This window comes from Calypte anna, chromosome 1, assembly GCF_003957555.1.
Source record: "Calypte anna isolate BGI_N300 chromosome 1, bCalAnn1_v1.p, whole genome shotgun sequence".
NCBI lineage: Eukaryota > Metazoa > Chordata > Aves > Apodiformes > Trochilidae > Calypte > Calypte anna.
In genome coordinates, this window is record NC_044244.1 from 184,227,220 (window position 1) to 184,238,790 (window position 11,571).

An 11,571-nucleotide genomic window follows, 5' to 3' on the forward strand; every position below is an offset into this window, starting at 1 on the left:
AACAACTTTTATCCTCCAGCTAATTACAGTGGTAAACTCCTGGACTGTGCTTTCTCTTCCTGAATTTTTACATTGATTTATGAGCACTTTGTACAAATTCACTTAAAAATAAAAAAAAAAACCCTCTTGTATACTGTTGACTAATGTGTTTTTTTTCTTTTGGCACTTCACTGGAGGATTAAATAACTCCTGCATGTGGGATACACAGACAGATAAATATCCTTTTGAATAGAGGTACAGGCACCTAAAGAGCCTGTCTGCATTTACTACCAGAGTTAAAAACTCTGTTACTGGCTTGCTTTCAGTAGCCCTGCATGTCCTGGCCCTTCATAATACCCACTGTTTCCTCCTCATTTTCAGAGTGTGTTACACATACCTCTCCCACTTAGAGAAAAGGTCTGCACTCTGTTTCCATCAGCATGAAACAGGACGTTTTCTCAAAGGAAACAGTGTTTCAACTTTGTGTCCTCCCTGGCTTGTCAGAAAAGCAAGTTTAAGAAGTAGTGGACTAGGATTCCCATTATCCATGGGGATATTCAAACACCTCTCAGGTATTTTAAAACAATAATATTTTTTTTAAATAATTTTTTTTTTTAAATACACAAAAAAAAACCAACCCCAAACTAAGCCAAACCCCTAGGAATTCTCTCTCCTTTAAAACACTTGTGCTAATGGATATTATTGTGAGGGCACAGGTGTCCTAAGGTACAAGAGAAACAGAGAGTCCCAGAAGAAAGAGTCAGATCTGAGCCTACATTGCAGATTATGAGCAATGGGTCTAGGGAACTCCATGGCCTGTGCAGATGATCAACTCACTTGGGCTGACATGAGGGGGTCCTGGAAATATGTGATGTTGGCAGAAACTACCCTGTTCTCTTGGCCAAAGCCCCCAGAGCAGAGACAACATAGCACAAACCAGAGATACCACGCTCTTTATTGAGCTCAAGTCATTCTCTAGAGCTTCTTCAGGAGAAAACAGGCACAGAAGACAGACATCATCAGAGGAAAGTTTGTGTCAGAAGAACCATTCCCAAGGATGCATAGGACACCCCATTCATCATGCTGGAGAAAGAACTGGAGTGACAGATGAGGACAAATAGTTGACAGAAAGTAGAAGATCTGTTTCCTAGTGTACAATTAATTTCTGTATGCACTGAGATGAATGTGATAAAATTCCAGAGATGGATCACTGTAATGGCTTTCCTGACAATGGGACACATCTGGAGACAGCTTCCAGAGAGCAGAGAACCTGTCTGTCCTGCAGTGGGCCAGCAGAAGGTGGGAATGAGGCATCCCTGTGTCCTGAAGGAGGAATCTCAGGGAGGCAGCAGCACTCAGCCAGCATCTCCATGGCGTGTGAAATACAATTGGAGCCAGGATTTTCATCCTGAGGTAGGGCAGAGGTCCCATCGATGTCCTGACAGCACCATCTTACCTCCTGATGAGCTCCTGCTGTGCTTCCATTCATCAAAGGACCTGTTCCTTGCGATGCCATGGGATCACCCCACTCACTGCATGTGAACCACGCAGTATCTGCCTCCATCTAGTGGTGCAGCTCGGCAAACTTCACTGGCTTCACACCCTCTGCTAAAGTCCATTTTTCCTGTGCCAAGCCCACAGCAGCTCCCATACACCCCATCCTTAGGGGAAAGTAGAGCAAACTTAGCATGGGTGCCGCTGTCTTTTCCTTCATCATTTCTTTCTACTGCATTCTGTGTGAGCTTCCTCATGCTCTCTTTAGTACATATCTGAGGACATCTAAGGGCATTATTTCACTGAAATTGCACCTTCTCCATCCTCCTCCATACAGAAGAACAGATGGGTAATCACACAATATTTTCTTTCTGTAGGGCTTTGAATTTGTGTTTGCTTGTACTGTTGTCAGAAACCATCAGAAATACTGCAGGAAGAGTCCTTGTCTCTTCTCATCTGCATTTGCCAAATACAGCAGAAACAACAGAATACACAAAGCACTGGCTAATTCCAGTTTAACTCCAAGTTTCACCATTTCAAGGTGAGTGAGGGGGACTTATCAATACCCATTTTCTAGTTTTAAGTCATTGCTTTTTCCTTTCACTTTAATCTCTTTATATTTCATGTCTGAGATCAAAGAAATAAAAAGCAGAGGTCATGCTTGAGAGTAGTAAGACACTGGTATAGGTGGCCCAGGAAGGTTCTGGAAGGTTGTGGTGTCTCTTTTTCTTTTTCCTTTCTACTAGATACATCCTTAAATCTAACTGGCTTTTCCAAGCTCTGCAATCTGCCCAAGTTCTCTCCTTTGCACTACTCTTACAAGGCTTTTTTGTCAACCCTATCTTCATCTGGCTATTTAAATAACTGTCTATCTTACAGCTTCTGAATAATTCTCCATCTCATTTATATACAGCTCCATCCAAGGCCCTCTTCCTTTCCTTGATGAATAGTAAAAATATGTATCTGCCTTTACTGGCTGCTCTTCCTGAAAGAAACAAGGGCTCTGCCTTCAGGGACCCTGCTGCCTGGGATACATTCAGATCCAGGGAAAACCCTGCCAGCAGGCAGCTCAGCTCCCACCCCAGCTCTCTGCAGGAACTTGGCTTCACACAAAGGCTCCTGTTGTTTCAGCTTTTAATTTTATAGTGCTGCTTAATTGCTTTAAACTCCAGCTGAGGGCCAGCAACACCTGGTATTAACAGGGCAGTAAGATCTCTGGAGAATAAATTCAGTGCCATCAGCAGCAATTCCAGCCTTCACAGTGTATATTCAAGTTGATACAGGAAAAAGCTCACAGATATGTATGATGGGAAAGAGCTTCAGATGCTGAGCTTCACAAGTATGAAGTAAGGCCTGTCACAGTACTGTCCTCTTAATTTTTCCTTGATTGTGGTAACTGGAAATTTCATTCCATTTGGTGATGTATTTTTTATTTATGTTCCTATAAGATTCTATCTTCAACAAAACCCACCTCAGGCAGGCTTTTCTTAATGCTATCATAATTATGTTTTCAGCTTCAGCAGTGTCAGTCTGAAATAGCTCCATCAACATCAATGGAATTTACCTGGATTCATCTATGAGAGTAAAAATGTTAGCAAAGGTCTAGAGAAAATATCATCTGGTTTGATTATTGTTACAGCAGGAACAACAGACACAAGCCAGAGAACTGCAGATATTCACTGCTTGTTGGAAAAGACTGAGGAAAATTACTGGGGAGTGGAAATTGTTACTGTTTTCTGTCAGCCCTAAAAATAATGTTCATAGTCAATAAAAAAAGACACAGAGAGAAGCATCAGGTTGCTCAGCAGTACAGGAAAATATGAAAGCCCATCCCCATCAGAAAAACAGCAAACACTAGAGGTCTTCTGCTTGGCAAGGGATTTGGTAGAGCTGTAGTGTTGTATTCATTATTTCTCATAACTCAGTGCTCACCCTTCCTCAGCCTTCCACATCCTATGGTGCTCAGGATCAGAGGGGAGTGTTACAGTGAGCACCAGTGTCCAGAGTCTTTCCCAGTCCTTCCCAGGATGTTGTTGGTGGTGGTTTCTGTCCATTCACTCGGGAGTTCAGCTTTTGTTGTGCTAAACACAGCAAATTGTAAGATTATAAATATTCCAGTTTTCTACTCAATTCCCCCTTTCCCATTCATCAACTTCCTTTTCAACTTGCAAGCTCCAGAAACTGATGTATTACACAAGTAAATTACAGTATCAAAGAAATGGTGGGGAAAAAAAACCAAAACAACAAACCACAGCCCCATCAACCCCTCCTGCTCCTGTCTCAGACATCTTCAGCTGGGCTGAAGGGATCTGTGGCATTACATTCAGCTTTCTCTAGATGGAGCTTTGCACTCATAGCAGAGGCATCCAGGAGCAACATGAGGTGATGCTGGAAAAACAGTTCACATTCAGCACCAAGGTACCCATTTTAGGCATGAATTACAGAATTCAGTACATTTCTAAAAGCATTTGCCCATTGCATTAACTGCTGTTTGTGGGAAAAAAAAAAAAAAAAAAAGTCAGAAATAAAATTCAAATCTCTGATGTTAAGTATCTTTTTGATTACAGGACAGTGCCATGGTGGCATTCCTGATTATCATGGAATGGCACGGGTTGGGAGGTACCTAAAAGATCATCAAGATCCAACCCCCCTACATAGGCAGGGACACCTCCCATGAGACCTGGCTGCATAAGGTCTCATCCAGCCTGAACTTAAACACTTCCAGGGATGAGGTATCAAATAATCACTCAGAGTTCAAGCACTTCTCTGAAATCAATGGTTATCCAATAAAGAAACAATTTATTCTTTATGAAAATGAGCTTTGCAAAAAAAAGATCAAGTGCAAAGTTCTTGGGGTTTTGTGACTGGATGTGGGATCAGGAAGAGCCTGACTTACTGCAAGTGTAGTAGTCTCACATTCTCTACAAATTTGCAATATTGAACATTTAAGGAGTAAACTGGGAATAATTCACAACTGTTTCAGGCTGTGATCTATCGGTGCTTGGTAATGAAAGTACTGGTGAAGTAGTGACACATCCCTTTTGAAGTGATAGAAGCAACTCTGCAGTCTCACCAGAACCTTTTCCACAGAACTAATGATGTCCAAAAATGGTGACAGAAACTGCTGGAATCCTGTGGGGATGAGAAGTGACAGAGAGGGAGATCAGGAATCTTCCTACTCTCAGTACAGACAGAATAACCTGGATTTATTATAAGAACTCCAATAAAAGGGAGCCTGGAATAACTCAAAATAGTCATCCCCTTGGATGAGAAGTGCTACAGCCAAGGAGAGCCACACCGCCACCAGGGACTGAACATAAGGTAATGTGAACCATGAAGCAGCAACGAAATACATCACCACAGGAAACCTTTTACCACATCCTGAAGCTAATGAATGCCAGTAATACAAAATCTCTTTCATCTTCTTAGACAAGGAAGCTCAGAAATCTTGATCCTGCTGTCTCATATGGGAAATCTACAGCTGGACCAAGAAAAGAAAATAAGCTGCTGCTGAAAACATATATTCCAAGTTTTCTCATTATAGTCACAGTCTTTTCGATCAGCAGAGCCTTTCTTTCTCATGACGGTCACAACAACTCATAACAGCTAAAGATAAAAGGGAAAATGATTGTAAAATACACTGAGACTGCCTAGTGTTACCTTAATGCTCCTGATACTGTTCTTTTTTTTTTTTAATATTTGGGAAAATTTACAATATGAACTTACATTGCTTAAGATTATTTACATTGGAAAAGTACATAAGAATGTGCTTTTACTGTTAATTGTGCTTAACAGATATATTTTTGCATCAAACTTCCTTTTATATTTATGTTGGTCCAAAATATGAATGGAAAGTGACAGAGGAGAGAGGGAAGAAGAAATGGTATAACCTTTTCTCCCTTTAATGGTATAACCTTTTTCTCCTTATTCATTCCTACCTCTAGTGCCAGAAATAGGGAAGAGGACTAATTGTTTGCTTAAGAAGATAAAAGCTTTTACTTGATGGGAATGAGAAGTTAGGTAGTAATTTGAGCAGAAGTCAAAATACTGGGACAGCACTAATTTTAGCACAATACCCTTTTAGATGTGCCTTAGCTTTGCAAGTAAAACCCAACCATTTAGTGTTCTCCCTGAGATAATTTTCCAAACCCTTGGATGATTATTCTGTCCTGATGTAAAAAGCTGCAATTTTTATTTAGCAGTGAATAGAGGATCTTATGGCAACAAGGAAGATACCAGTTTCATGAAAAGCCAGAATGATCAAAGAAGAAATTTCTGTTACTCATGTTTGCTGTGGCTACAAAGCAGAATGCTGGTATCACATCAGGCTGTAATACCTTTCCCACACATTATAATTCACATTCAAGATGATGACTAAATATTGGTCAGTACTTTCCACTGAGCTGCTTGTTCCTCAGTACAATGTATACTGCAAAAAAAAACATAGAGACACTTTGGATGCAGGATGCTTTGCACTCACTGTGTGTATATGCTGAGGAATGTGACCTATTTATATATAGGTCTCTGCCTACTGTGCAGATCTTTGCTGCTTGCTAGGTCACTTCAATAATTTTTCCATGTTCTCTCACACAACTTTTAGCCATTATAAAAGCCTGCACAAATTCTGTCCCCATAAGATTTCCCATCTTCATATAATGTGTTTCAAAAAAAACATTCTGCAGTGCTTAGGGAACCAGAAGAGTTACCACTTAAAGCACTAATCCTAATCTTCACATGCTGTCTTCCTGAGATTTCTATTGCCCTGCTCTTTATTTTAATTTGTGTTGTAAATTTTTCAGTTCACTGTTTTCATTATATTTATGTAGTATCTCAAATTATTTGCCCACAGTTCTGTGTGCTCGCCTTCTTTGCTATTACAGAAGAGACAGCTGTCTAAAATATTCTCCCCTCTCTCCCAAACTAACTGCATGCTAGAATTTGAGAACACTTACATAAGTGGTAAGCAGATTTCTGCTTATATCTCAGTAAATGCTCCAAACCGTAGGTATCTTAATCAAAGTTCTCCTGGGTAACAATCACTAGAAATCTCGATGACAGCCAAGAAGATGTCCTAGGCAGTACCTTGGCACTAGTTTATTTAACACCCTAAAAAAATTACCTAGCAAAAATCTCAATTTGAATATCCCAGAAGTCTAGATTAGACCAAACAAACTGTTTCAAATAGGATCCTGAGTATTTTGCCCATCTGACACTCCTCCAGGCAGCCTTATCTTCTGCACTTCGCTTGTAAAATGTTGTCACTATTTTTCTTTAAATAAAAAATATTGCATTACAATCTACTTATTGCTTCTGAGAATACCACTGTTCTTTCAAACCTTCATATTTTCATATTTTACCAAGAAAAATATCCATTAAAGTAAATAGCAGTTTTATAAATCAAACCTTAAGTGCCCAAATGCATTTTCATTTCTAGCAGTAATTTACAGAGTTGAAGCAGAAACACCATAAACCTTTTATTGTAGCCCATTTTCAAAATGCCTATGCTTAAAGTAAGGAGGGTATTTTTATTTCTGACAGTTTGTGCTGTCAGAGAGGTGCAAACAGTGAACATGACGTTATTCCCTGTGGATACTTTACTTAGAGGTGATGTCTATAAAACACATTAATTTAATGTATCGTATGTTACATATTATGGACCTGTAAATCTTTCCCAACATGAATGTACATTCAGAAGCTGATGCACACTCAGGTACAGCCACAGATGCTTCAAGTTGTATCTTCTTCAGCATGGACTTACCCTTGGTCCACAATCCCTTCAGAGGTATAGCCATGGCCACAGTTTTTCAGGGTTTAACTGTTTTTTGCTCATCCACAGGTCACAATTCCTTCAAATCAAGTTCACACTGGAGTTCCAGCCTGTCCAGTTCAGCAGCACAGGAACAGCAGTGATGCCCTTGCCATCAGCCAGTCTGGGCATGTGGTCATTGCTATTATCAGAATGTTTTCAGACACAGCAGAATAAGATGATAAGCACTACAGCAATATAGAAAGTGGAAAAAGCAAAAAGTAACCACTAACAAGCACTGGACTCTAATAGACAGCAAGGCAAGCAACCCCATGGCAAGTACAGGAGCCTGTCAATTCATAACTAAACAGCAATAACAGCTACGAAATCAGTCTAGCACATTCCACTCAAATCTGTCATCAATTCAAACTCTTCAAGTCCAACATTGGACATGAAAAAGGGACTGTCATGGTTTAACCCCGTATTTCCAGGAATTTGTGTCAGCAAACAACTCATATGAAAAAAAAAAAAAAAAATCATGAGAAAATGGATGTATAGGTGACTACAGTAAGACATCCAGATATTTGAAACAGCTTTCTCAAAGTACCAAGGGTTACTGACAGAAAAATTGTTGCTCTATCAGTTTTTGCCTTATCAATTTCTGCAGCACATTTTTCAGTTCAGGATCAGAGTCTGATACTATTTTCCCCTCACTTATTTATGAGAATGTGATTTTCAGCCACATTGAGACAGAGTTATAGCATTGGCCCATGAGTACAAATATCATGGTGCTCCCATTGAGCAGTATAGCAAAACCTCACATGAGTCTGCAGCTCACAAACTGCTAATTACCCAGAAGGTGACCCAATTTGTCAAACAAAAGTACCTGGTTGAATTAAATCCAGTATAAACATTTCATCTTACTATTAAGGTAGATTTTAGCAAAATCATTTGGAATCAAAACCATTTACAAAATAAAGACTTACCTATCTGCATATTGCAGCACTGACCTATTTTGCACACATTTTCATAGCAACAGCATACAAATCATTAGCCTTTGCTTAAAAGATGTCAATCATAATTATGATCTGGAAACACTATCAGTTAAAGGTTCTGCACCTGGGTCAAAGCAATCCCAAGCACTGATATAGGCTGGGCAGGGATTGGCCTGAGAGCAGCCTTGGGGAAAAGGACTTGGGGGTGCTGGTGGATGAGAAGTTCAACAGGAGCTGTCAGTGTACACTTGCAGCCCAGAAAGCCAACGGGATCCCTGGCTGCATCAAGAGAAGTGTGGCCAGCAGGTCAAGCGAGATGATTTTCCTTCTCTGCTCTCATTTCAAACTAGAGGAGGGTAGATTTAGATTGGAAGTTAGGAGGAAGTTCTTCACCATGAGGGTGCTGAGACACTGGAACAGGTTTCCCAGAGAGGTGGTGGAAGCCCCATCCCTGGCAGTTTTTTAAGGCCAGGCTGAACAGGGCTGTGAGCAACCTGATCTAGTGGGAGGTGTCCCTGCCCATGGCAAGGGGGTTGGAACTGGGTGATTTTAAGGTCCCTTTCAACCCTGAAAATTCTGTAATTCTATTTTAAGACCATTGATAGAGAAAGCATGGAGCTATATAACTGAGAGAATTCACAGATTTTTCAGCTGCTAAATCACAAACAGCATTTCTTGCTTTTAGAAAGAAGGGGTGGGTTGGGGATTTTTATATCAGTGACTGATTCTCTTGCCTTGACTGTTTTTCATCAACAGATATAAGAAGAAACAGAAACATATATGCAGCATTCTAGGAAAAAACATCAGATTTCAGGATACTCAATAATATTAAAATAAATAAAAAGGAATAAAACTTGTCAGCCCTGACTAACTGAAGTAGGGCACTGAACACAGCCTTCATTACAATGCCCCATCACAGAGTGCTGGGCTCTAAACAATACAGTCAGGAATTCTTTGTAACCAATCTAGAAAGCTTGGCTATTTAAAAATAGAAACACCTACCTATGTTACTTACTAATCAGCAAACTCTGTGTCTGAAGGACTTCAGGGGAGACCTCATCGCTCTCTACAACTACCTGAAAGGAGGGTGTAGCCAGGTGGGGGTTGGGCTCTTATGCCAAACGACTTTCAACAAGACAAGAGGGCATGGTCTTAAGTTGTGCCAGGGGAAGTTTAGGTTAGATATTAGAAAGACTTTCTTTATGGAGAGAGTGATCAGACATTGGAATGGGCTGCCCAGGGAAGTGGTGGATTCTCTGTCCCTGGAGCTATTTAAAAAGAGACTGGATGTGGCACTCAGTGCCATAGTCTAGTAACTGCAACGGTGGTTCAAAGGTTGGACTCGATGATCTCTGAGGTCCCTTCCAACCCAGCCAATTCTATGATTCTATGATTCTATGATTTTTAGAGAAAGCAAAATGACTGCAAAACAAGCTTAGTAGATGAGGCTGTAAACAATGTATTGGATACATATAAAAAATGGGACAAGGAATTGTTATTTTTTTCAAATAGAGTGACTCCTAAAATAAAAAGATGAGAAATTTTAGACACTCATAGGTTTCTAAATGTATTACATAGAAAACCACATCTACTTTCCAACAAATAATCTGTCAGGGTTTTCTCCACCCTTCTCTGTGTATTGTGTACTTTCTTTAAGCAAACTCTATATGTTACATCAGAAGATAATACATGAATGCTTTGAAGATGAATGATAGGATTGTACTGTCTTTAAAATAAGCTACTTTCATTATTCTTATTACCTCAACTGATGCAGTCTTTATTTAAATTTATTCCAGAAAACATTTTCTTTAAATCAGATCAAGCAACTGCAACGTGCTAAAAGTAAACATTTGAATTTCATCTTCTTCCCTTCAAACCTGAACAACTTTTATATGTGTCCTGGATCTATGTTACTTTAAAATACTCAGTTGAGTTTGCTCTCAAAACTTTTGGAATCATTTTACACACCGTTTTACTGTCTTTCTTAAAAGGTCTTGTGTGTGATGCAAAGTTCATTTAAATCAGTTAATGATTATGGGTCTGGATAATTTTTTCAGTGTCTTTTCTTTTTCTAGGCACTCTTAACTCCCTTTTTATGCTACTTTATTATTTTATTATGCAGAGTGGGTGGTTGGCTGCTGGTGGCCACAGTTAGGGCTCAGGCACTTGTGAGCTGGTGATGCTGTCATAATGCAAAGGCAGCCAAGAGGTTGATTAGAAAATCAGAACACTTGTAGCAATGGACACCCCTTGTTACCAGAATCATTCCATTGCCTATACACTTCCCTGCTACTGTCCTTCCTTTAATAAAAGAATTGTTATCTTCTAGAATTGCATCAAAACAATGCGAATTAAAGGGTATTTTGTGGGATCCCTATTTCCATTCATATCTTCCATATATCCTTATGTATGACTCTGAATAGTCAATTAAAAAAATATTTCTGGTCCAGAATTCCATTTCGAGGAACTAGAAAGAAAAGCCTTTGGATATGTTAGTCCCTTGTCAAATATCATACTAAATTATGTGAGGGAATAAGGCAAATTTCTCAGATATCACTGGAAATACGGTTTTTAAAAGTTTATCTGAGAATGTACTTAGAGAGATAGCTAAGGATGCTTAAGGCTTTTTCCTTACTTTTTTCATAGGAAGCACTCTAAACTAAGGCTCCAAAACTGAATTTTAAACATTCCATTTTAAAATACTACTCTTATCATAACATGGGGTTCTGGATAATTAGAAATAAAGATGCATGTGACTTTCTTACTTTTTCTTTTTTTTTCTTTAAAAATGAGGTCACGCTTAATCTCTGTTTTGCTTAACAGAAAAGGCCACAGGTTCAAGGGTTGGATTCGATGATTTCTGAGGTCCCTTCCAACCCAGCCAATTCTATGATTCTATGACTTCTGGATTTTAGATTTTTAATTCTTTTGTGGGACTTTCATTTGTAATACTTATATGAATGTCCCAGCAGTTACATGTCATCAACTTACCCACTTTAAGCATCAAGGATATTCCTCCCTCCCAGCTGGACTCCCTGGATCAGGCTCATAACCTTGGCTTCTCCAGGACTGCTGGTGGACCCTGCCACTCTCACCATCCCTTCCTGTTCATGGCCTGTGGGATTACACCCATTCTTGCTCCTCCCTGACACTGAATATCATGTACTGAATTAGGAAAAAAGGAAAAAAAAATCCAACAAAGCCCCCACCAACAAAATACAAAACATAAACCAACCAATCCTACTTCTATGTGAAGATCTATATGGGAAATCATTCATTTCACCACATATCAAAATATTATTACTACCACTAAGTTTTCCCAGAATGTTTCCTTATCATATGAACAACTCCCAGCCA